This window comes from Saccoglossus kowalevskii, chromosome 1 (genome assembly GCF_978046115.1).
Source record: "Saccoglossus kowalevskii chromosome 1, keSacKowa6.1, whole genome shotgun sequence".
NCBI lineage: Eukaryota > Metazoa > Hemichordata > Enteropneusta > Harrimaniidae > Saccoglossus > Saccoglossus kowalevskii.
The window spans coordinates 28,041,342-28,051,507 of record NC_140641.1 but is presented as its reverse complement, the minus strand read 5'-3'; the positions used below and the strand labels follow the sequence as shown (position 1 = coordinate 28,051,507).

Here is a 10,166-nt window from a genome sequence, read left to right as displayed (position 1 = left end):
GCGAACCCCACGAAAACTACACTATCCTCGGGGCGGACATCCGGGCATTTTCTACCGCCTGGCAACCCTCGCGGTGAAAACAAAGACCAAAAACTCGCAGAAAACGGTACTTTGCGATGGTTGTTGAGAGTCCTCTGAACAGTGTAACAAGATTAGCCCTACGTGTGTAACATATATGAATTTGTTTGTTCAGGATTACTTCAAAGTTGAGTTTGTGTTGTTTTCTCGAGTTTTCACCGGCTCCACCGGCGTTCCACAACAGCGCGCACAGAGCCCATAGAAATACGTGGTACAGTGGTGCGCGTCTTAGCAACGTAGAAAGTCCGTGACGTAGCTCCGCCCCCGAGGATTCTGTTAAGCGTGGGTGGGGTTCGCAGCAGTCCAGGGCGCCACTCACGCCAACTTGTCAGGCTAAGTTGCTGCTGACATATAAAGTAAAGCATAGTTCTTGAGGGACTGTGAATAAAATTAGCAAATAACACCGAATAACGCGCCAACATTCCCAAATTCTGCATGCATATACAGTTATTTGTGTTTATGTATTTGTTAAATTATGGTTAAATCAACCATGAAAAGAAATTTTCAGATTAGACAGAGATCACCGTGAGGGCGCAGTTCTCTTGGGACCTGAGAAAATAAACTTTTCTTCCGCCTATCCTGTGCTTGTGCTGCCGCGAATACTAAATCGAGGCTGTGGGAATGTTCAATCGCCAGTGTGTTGGTGGACGATGTTGGAACATATTTTGCATGAATGCGGCAAGTGAGGTTAGTACGTCATGGTTTTAGTAATATAATTTCTTAAAAAGCTTGTCACTGAGTTCAAATCCTACTTTGATTACTTAGTCTTATCAGTGGTTCACATCGGTCGCGGTCATGTTCGTCGAAAGACCTTTTCGTAGCTGTCTGACCAACTTAGGTTTTTGCAGACTGTATGTACACACACGAGGTATTTTCTTTTACACACGTAATGTTTTTTGAGAGGTTTTCATTAAATTATTTGGTGTCTGTGTGTTTGTTTTTTTATTTTAATTTTGCTGAAATTGTCCAGTGCTCGTTTTTCACCAAACATAGCGACGAAACACGTACACATAATTTTTCTTTTAGGCATCACGCATGTCAAAACTTTTGGAGTGGTTGGTGGCTAAGTGAACTGCAAAGTTCATAGAAATCTTCCTTCTCTTCTATCTCCTGAGTATGACCCTTACCAAGGTCACCGTCTTGAGGGACAGTGCCAAGTAGCCCTGTGTACATATCTGTGTGTAGGGTGGCGTAGCGGCTGGAACAACCATCATGATGTACACAGGTGCCGAGGTGCAGTGTTCTCAGGTTCTGTTCTGATTGAGACTACTATTGCTGATACAGTTTATATAAAATATTTCATTATCTGATTCAATTAATGATGCATTTGATATTTATTTTTATTTATTTATTTAATTGTTAAAAGTGAAATTTTTGCCTTTCACCATATTGTGAATTTGTTAGTTAGTCATATGATTTGTTTTGAAAAAAAATGTTTTTATTTATTTGTTTGTTTTTCATATGTTAATTACTATTCAATACTTGTGTGTGTCATAAACTGTATTGTACTAACATTACTATCCTCACACGAATATGATAAAAAATAGTTTAAGATTACTGTTATTGTTACTATATCTTCCAAACATTTGACCTTAGGTGATATAAGAAATGGACCGGAAACTGTCTGGTTGGAATAATTGTCTGGTTGGAATAATTGAATTAACTTCAGATTAAGAAACATGTACTTCATGATGATACAGTATAGTTGGAACAAGGGCATTGATGTATCACAATTTTGAAAGACTTGTATGTAGTGTTCCTAACTTTTTCATCACCAGACATTCTCACCCAAATTTTTCTACACTTTTTCTTCATATTCTTCTATATTTCCGGAAAAGGATTTTGGAGCTAAAGAACAAAATTACTAAAAACAAATTTGGCTATTTTTATCCAAATCTTTCGATGGAAAGTGCAGACTATAAACAGGATTATTTTGTGAATTTGTGATGAAAATAGGAAACTGGTGGTGAAAACTGTCAGTTTCTTCTGATTAAAATTCCTTTTCCACAGAATAGATGTTTAGTTTTCGATGATAAATATTCCCTGTAAAAAAAAGTGTTTGAACATGTTATATGAACATGTTATAAAAAACAATTAGAGATTGCACCCATGCAAATCAAATGTGTGGAAGATTATAGATATTGTATATAAGTATCATAACTTTCTTGCAACTGCAAATTTCTTTTACTTCTGCATAATTTTCTTAAAAAAAGAAAATTACTGGGGTTTGTTAAATAGCTACATTTAGGCCAATTAAACAATAGAAAATGTCTAGTTGCATTTTCTTCTTATAAAAACAGTACATTTTTTGTATGTCTGGGAAATAAATATGAATTTATTATAAATTTATAAACATTTTCAAATGATTTTGTTGTGCACTGTGCTCATTGGTTGTCTGGTTAGGTGAACTGCCATTGAAATTTATAAATATTTATGAAGATGAAATAATAATTTATTCAAAAATACAATACTGACTACTAACAGTACAGCAGTATGGTCTCAACAATTAGTAATTTTAATCACAAAGGTAATTTTTATAATCATGTCTTGTCTTTTGATCCAAAATTAATGTTGATTATAAATGAACACTGGTTTCTTTCTCAAAATTTGCTCCTTTCCATGGGATGAAAGTCTTATACATTGTGAAATCATTTCAAAGTCTAGTTTTCCATTATACAATGAGATGTTATCTCCCATAATGCAATGCACATATGTGTAGTAAAATGCTCAGTAGCTCAAGTTTATGCAAACAAAGTATATTACTTGTGTTGTATACATTGCATGGGAGCCTTTTTTACTTTTGTAAAACATGTGACCCAGAAGAGCTATTATAGCCCTTCCAATCCATTTTAAAAGATTTTTAGATCTCGTAATTGTTTCGTTACTGTGCTCCCAGACCATCTTTAATGGCAAGATACATATCAAATGTGTATTGCGATTATGTTTTCATGTGTTTAAAAAAAATATCAGAAAGTTTTGTTTTTCCCTCTCGCTTCCTTAAATATATTTACTGTATATATAGTTACTGTGATACATTGGGATATTTTTTGAAATAACATCTCAAATTATAATTATTCAACATTATTATTCAAAAAACTTGAATGGCACATTCAGATTTAATTCTGAAAACCTCAATGTATGACTTAAAATTCAGTATTCTGAGGGCATCCAGTTTTAAAAATGTCTTGGACTAATAGTGATTGAAATTATGAAGAAAATATTGGTTATTTTAAAAGGACATCAGTTGGGACATCTATAGGCAATTCCCTCCATGGCCTCTGTGAATTTTGAACCCTGTGCATGATTTGAATTCCCAGGGCTGAAAACTAAGCTAAAAATGGCTTGTTCTGAAACCTATACCAAAGAACATCCACCCAAAATACTAACATTCATAATCACAAAACAGGTCTCTTGTGTAAAATCCAGGTCAATTTCTCAGTGAACAAAATCATTGAATTTGTTAACCCACAACAGCTCTTGTATTACCTGTGAACGGCAAAATTGGTTTAGAATAATTTCCTGCTTCAAAACATTCCCAATGGAAACATGGCATTTTAGATTCACAGATTCAGTGAATTTAGTTATGTATGAATACATCAAAATAGTTAGACTGGCGCAGTCAGGGCGATTAATTTGTTTTTGTAGTTTAAATAAAATAAAAAAATTCGCCAAATGGAGGTGTTAGCGCGAAATCACCCCGACTGATTTATTCTGCAGGAAATTCATTGCTATTAAATATTCATGAGCACATATTATAATGAAGTGGGCGCGGAAATACGTGCATAATGAGGTCAACTTGGTAAAGGTCACACTGCAGACCCAACATGGCGGCACGTTGAAATTCGAGTTTGTCGTAGTCGTCGTTTCTTATTCATCACAATGTGTAAAAATGTAACTCGTACTGTCGTAGAATTGAAAAAAAATCGGCTGCTACAATCAGCCGACGTCTTCTCGGTCAGAGGTCAGTTGAAGAGACGTTGTGATTCGCTTAGATGATTGTCAATTAGAACACTCATTAACATAATTACCCGTTGAAAAATCGACGGGTTCCTGCAGTGTCGATAGAGGGCCATGCAGAATAAACCAGTCGGGGTGATTTCACAGTTACAGGAGATTTCGCGCTAACACCTCCATTTCGCGAAATTTTTTATTTTATTTAAACTACAAAAACAAATTAATCGCCCCGACAGCGCCAGTCTACAAAATAGTGGCAATGTTGTATTTAAAAAGTCTGAGTAGTATGTACAAGTAATTTAAAATCAAAATGTGAAATAAAAAGATTTTCTTGACAGATAGGTATATATTTTAAATGTTGATTGACTCAGACTAGAAACAAATATTTATTTCAGTGATTGACAAGTAGACTAGGCAATGTGGTAATGTACCACTGTTAACAAAATGAAACACCAGAGTACTACGCAGACCATGTTATCGCTACCCCCCCCCCCCCCCACATGTGTGACAGTCTACTAATGAATGAACAGTTTTTGTTCAAGATTTAGAACACACTTTGAAAAAAAAACTATATTTTAGACCCAGAAAAAAACTATTCAACATGTTTCTGGTGACTGTGTGTGTTTATTTTTATTTTTAGAAAAAAAAAATGAAAGAAAAATTTAATTTCCATGAAAAATCAAAATAAAAGGGGAAAAAAATGTCTCCTCTCACTAATTTTGGAAAACAATTCGGCCAGAGATTTTTTTTTCTTTTTTGGGGGTGGGGAAGGGATTGAATATAGTTTGAATGATTAGAACAATCCCCAGATACTATTGATTAATTTAAATATTTTAGACAAGTTACTTTAATTCGGGGTATATCTTATAAGCAGTTGAGCTAGTGCAGCAGTTGTACCATGTCTCTTTAATGAGAAAGTACATGTATACAATTAATAACTCTATTGTTGTGTGTGAAACATCACTCATTAGACCTCATGCTTTTTACCTGCCATTGTCAATCAGATTCTACACAGAAAACATGGTTGCATCGCCTCTAAAAGAATAAATTCTTTTTTTTTTGTAGTTCTTTTTCCTATGAATTCCCATAAATAAAATGGTAGGGTTTCATATTTCCACCTTAAAGTGACCTTTTGTCAAGTAGGTCGACATGCTGTCACCCTCTCTTTTGTTTCTCCAATTATTGTAATGATATCATTTCATAGTGCTTACAGATACATGTATGTTCCACCCTATAGTCATGATAATTTCTAATTGCTGACGTTGCTATGGACTGCAAACAAATACACATACAAAGCATTGAAAAGGGATCTAATTTAAGTATAATTGGATATATATTTCTTACCAAGCATATCTATATAATAGATTGCTGGCAGCCATCGTAGACTGGCTTTGTAATACCAACACCTGTAAAATAGATTGCAGGCAGCCACCATAGACTGGCTTTGTAATACCTGTAAAATAGATTGCTGGCAACCATTGTAGACTGGCTTTGTAATACCATTACCTGTAAAATAGATTGCTGGCAGCCATCGTAGACTGACTTTGTAATACCAACACCTGTAAAATAGATTGCTGGCAGCCATTGTAGACTGGCTTTGTAATACCATTACCTGTAAAATAGATTGCTGGCAACCATTGTAGACTGGCTTTGTAATACCATTACCTGTAAAATAGATTGCTGGCAGCCATCGTAGACTGACTTTGTAATACCAACACCTGTAAAATAGATTGCTGGCAGCCATCGTAGACTGGCTTTGTAATACCATTACCTGTAAAATAGATTGCTGGCAGCCATCGTAGACTGGCTTTGTAATACCATTACCTGTAAAATAGATTGCTGGCAGCCATTGTAGACTGGCTTTGTAATACCATTACCTGTAAAATAGATAGCAGGCAGCCATTGTAGACTGGCTTTGTAATACCATTACCTGTAAAATAGATTGCTGGCAGCCATGGTAGACTGGCTTTGTAATACCAACACCTGTAAAATAGATTGCTGGCAGCCATTGTAGACTGGCTTTGTAATACCATTACCTGTAAAATAGATTGCAGGCAGCCATCGTAGACTGGCTTTGTAATACCATTACCTGTAAAATAGATTGCTGGCAGCCATCGTAGACTGACTTTGTAATACCATTACCTGTAAAATAGATTGCTGGCAGCCATTGTAGACTGGCTTTGTAATACCATTACCTGTAAAATAGATTGCTGGCAGCTATTGTAGACTGGCTTTGTAATACCATTACCTGTAAAATAGATTGCTGGCAGCCATCGTAGACTGGCTTTGTAATACCAACACCTGTAAAATAGATTGCTGGCAGCCATTGTAGACTGGCTTTGTAATACCTGTAAAATAGATTGCTGGCAGCCATTGTAGACTGGCTTTGTAATACCAACACCTGTAAAATAGATTGCAGGCAGCTATTGTAGACTGGCTTTGTAATACCAACATCTGTAAAATAGATTACTGGCAGCCATCGTAGACTGGCTTTGTAATACCAACACCTGTAAAATAGATTGCAGGCAGCCATTGTAGACTGGCTTTGTAATACCAACACCTGTAAAATAGATTGCAGGCAGCCACCATAGACTGGCTTTGTAATACCTGTAAAATAGATTGCTGGCAGCAATCGTAGACTGGCTTTGTAATACCAACACCTGTAAAATAGATTGCAGGCAGCCATTGTAGACTGGCTTTGTAATACCAACACCTGTAAAATAGATTGCAGGCAGCCACCATAGACTGGCTTTGTAATACCTGTAAAATAGATTGCTGGCAGCCATTGTAGACTGGCTTTGTAATACCAACACCTGTAAAATAGATTGCAGGCAGCCATTGTAGACTGGCTTTGTAATACCAACACCTGTAAAATAGATTGCAGGCAGCCACCATAGACTGGCTTTGTAATACCTGTAAAATAGATTACTGGCAGCCATCGTAGACTGGCTTTGTAATACCAACACCTGTAAAATAGATTACTGGCAGCCATCGTAGACTGGCTTTGTAATACCAACACCTGTAAAATAGATTGCAGGCAGCCATTGTAGACTGGCTTTGTAATACCAACACCTGTAAAATAGATTGCAGGCAGCCACCATAGACTGGCTTTGTAATACCTGTAAAATAGATTGCTGGCAGCCATTGTAGACTGGCTTTGTAATACCAACACCTGTAAAATAGATTGCAGGCAGCTATTGTAGACTGGCTTTGTAATACCAACATCTGTAAAATAGATTGCTGGCAACCATTGTAGACTGGCTTTGTAATACCAACATCTGTAAAATAGATTACTGGCAGCCATCGTAGACTGGCTTTGTAATACCAACACCTGTAAAATAGATTGCTGGCAGCCATCGTAGACTGACTTTGTAATACCAACACCTGTAAAATAGATTGCAGGCAACCATTGTAGACTGGCTTTGTAATACCAACACCTGTAAAATAGATTGCTGGCAACCATTGTAGACTGGCTTTGTAATACCAACACCTGTAAAATAGATTGCTGGCAGCCATCGTAGACTGGCTTTGTAATACCAACACCTGTAAAATAGATTACTGGCAGCCATCGTAGACTGGCTTTGTAATACCAACACCTGTAAAATAGATTGCAGGCAGCCATTGTAGACTGGCTTTGTAATACCAACACCTGTAAAATAGATTGCTGGCAGCCATTGTAGACTGGCTTTGTAATACCAACACCTGTAAAATAGATTGCTGGCAGCTATCGTAGACTGGCTTTGTAATACCTGTAAAATAGATTGCTTGCAGCTATCGTAGACTGGCTTTGTAATACCATTACCTGTAAAATAGATTGCTGGCAGCCATTGTAGACTGGCTTTGTAATACCAACACCTGTAAAATAGATTGCTGGCAACCATTGTAGACTGGCTTTGTAATACCAACACCTGTAAAATAGATTGCTGGCAGCCACCATAGACTGGCTTTGTAATACCTGTAAAATAGATTGCTGGCAGCCATTGTAGACTGGCTTTGTAATACCATTACCTGTAAAATAGATTGCTGGCAGCTATTGTAGACTGGCTTTGTAATACCATTACCTGTAAAATAGATTGCTGGCAGCCATCGTAGACTGGCTTTGTAATACCAACACCTGTAAAATAGATTGCTGGCAGCCATTGTAGACTGGCTTTGTAATACCTGTAAAATAGATTGCTGGCAGCCATTGTAGACTGGCTTTGTAATACCAACACCTGTAAAATAGATTGCAGGCAGCTATTGTAGACTGGCTTTGTAATACCAACATCTGTAAAATAGATTACTGGCAGCCATCGTAGACTGGCTTTGTAATACCAACACCTGTAAAATAGATTGCAGGCAGCCATTGTAGACTGGCTTTGTAATACCAACACCTGTAAAATAGATTGCAGGCAGCCACCATAGACTGGCTTTGTAATACCTGTAAAATAGATTGCTGGCAGCAATCGTAGACTGGCTTTGTAATACCAACACCTGTAAAATAGATTGCAGGCAGCCATTGTAGACTGGCTTTGTAATACCAACACCTGTAAAATAGATTGCAGGCAGCCACCATAGACTGGCTTTGTAATACCTGTAAAATAGATTGCTGGCAGCCATTGTAGACTGGCTTTGTAATACCAACACCTGTAAAATAGATTGCAGGCAGCCATTGTAGACTGGCTTTGTAATACCAACACCTGTAAAATAGATTGCAGGCAGCCACCATAGACTGGCTTTGTAATACCTGTAAAATAGATTACTGGCAGCCATCGTAGACTGGCTTTGTAATACCAACACCTGTAAAATAGATTGCAGGCAGCCATTGTAGACTGGCTTTGTAATACCAACACCTGTAAAATAGATTGCAGGCAGCCACCATAGACTGGCTTTGTAATACCTGTAAAATAGATTGCTGGCAGCCATTGTAGACTGGCTTTGTAATACCAACACCTGTAAAATAGATTGCAGGCAGCTATTGTAGACTGGCTTTGTAATACCAACATCTGTAAAATAGATTGCTGGCAACCATTGTAGACTGGCTTTGTAATACCAACATCTGTAAAATAGATTACTGGCAGCCATCGTAGACTGGCTTTGTAATACCAACACCTGTAAAATAGATTGCTGGCAGCCATCGTAGACTGACTTTGTAATACCAACACCTGTAAAATAGATTGCAGGCAACCATTGTAGACTGGCTTTGTAATACCAACACCTGTAAAATAGATTGCTGGCAACCATTGTAGACTGGCTTTGTAATACCAACACCTGTAAAATAGATTGCTGGCAGCCATCGTAGACTGGCTTTGTAATACCAACACCTGTAAAATAGATTACTGGCAGCCATCGTAGACTGGCTTTGTAATACCAACACCTGTAAAATAGATTGCAGGCAGCCATTGTAGACTGGCTTTGTAATACCAACACCTGTAAAATAGATTGCTGGCAGCCATTGTAGACTGGCTTTGTAATACCAACACCTGTAAAATAGATTGCTGGCAGCTATCGTAGACTGGCTTTGTAATACCTGTAAAATAGATTGCTTGCAGCTATCGTAGACTGGCTTTGTAATACCATTACCTGTAAAATAGATTGCTGGCAGCCATTGTAGACTGGCTTTGTAATACCAACACCTGTAAAATAGATTGCTGGCAACCATTGTAGACTGGCTTTGTAATACCAACACCTGTAAAATAGATTGCTGGCAGCCACCATAGACTGGCTTTGTAATACCTGTAAAATAGATTGCTGGCAGCCATTGTAGACTGGCTTTGTAATACCAACACCTGTAAAATAGATTGCTGGCAGCCATTGTAGACTGGCTTTGTAATACCAACACCTGTAAAATAAATTGCTGGCAGCCATCGTAGACTGGCCTTGTAATACCAACACCTGTAAAATAGATTGCAGGCAGCCATCGTAGACTGGCTTTGTTATACCAACACCTGTAAAATAGATTGCTGACAGCTATCGTAGACTGGCTTTGTAATACCAACACCTGTAAAATAGATTGCTGGCAGCCATTGTAGACTGGCTTTGTAATACCAACACCTGTAAAATAGATTGCTGGCAGCCATCGTAGACTGGCTTTGTAAAACCAACACCTGTAGAATATGTGTTTCAGTTACAGTATGTAACATCTTTGTTTCCAT

General features: G+C 37.5%; 1 protein-coding gene across 2 annotated transcripts in view; it reads left to right on the top strand.

Annotated features, from left to right (window-relative positions):
- The first annotated feature begins 659 nt into the window (after positions 1-659).
- The window catches only part of LOC146750825 (thialysine N-epsilon-acetyltransferase-like), a 41,083-nt gene continuing 31,576 nt past the window's right edge, over positions 660-10,166 (top strand). For both annotated transcript variants that reach the window (XM_085500304.1, XM_085500309.1), the window contains exon 1: positions 660-765. The gene's annotated coding sequence lies outside the window, so the exon portion shown is untranslated. The remainder of the gene's footprint in view (positions 766-10,166) is intronic.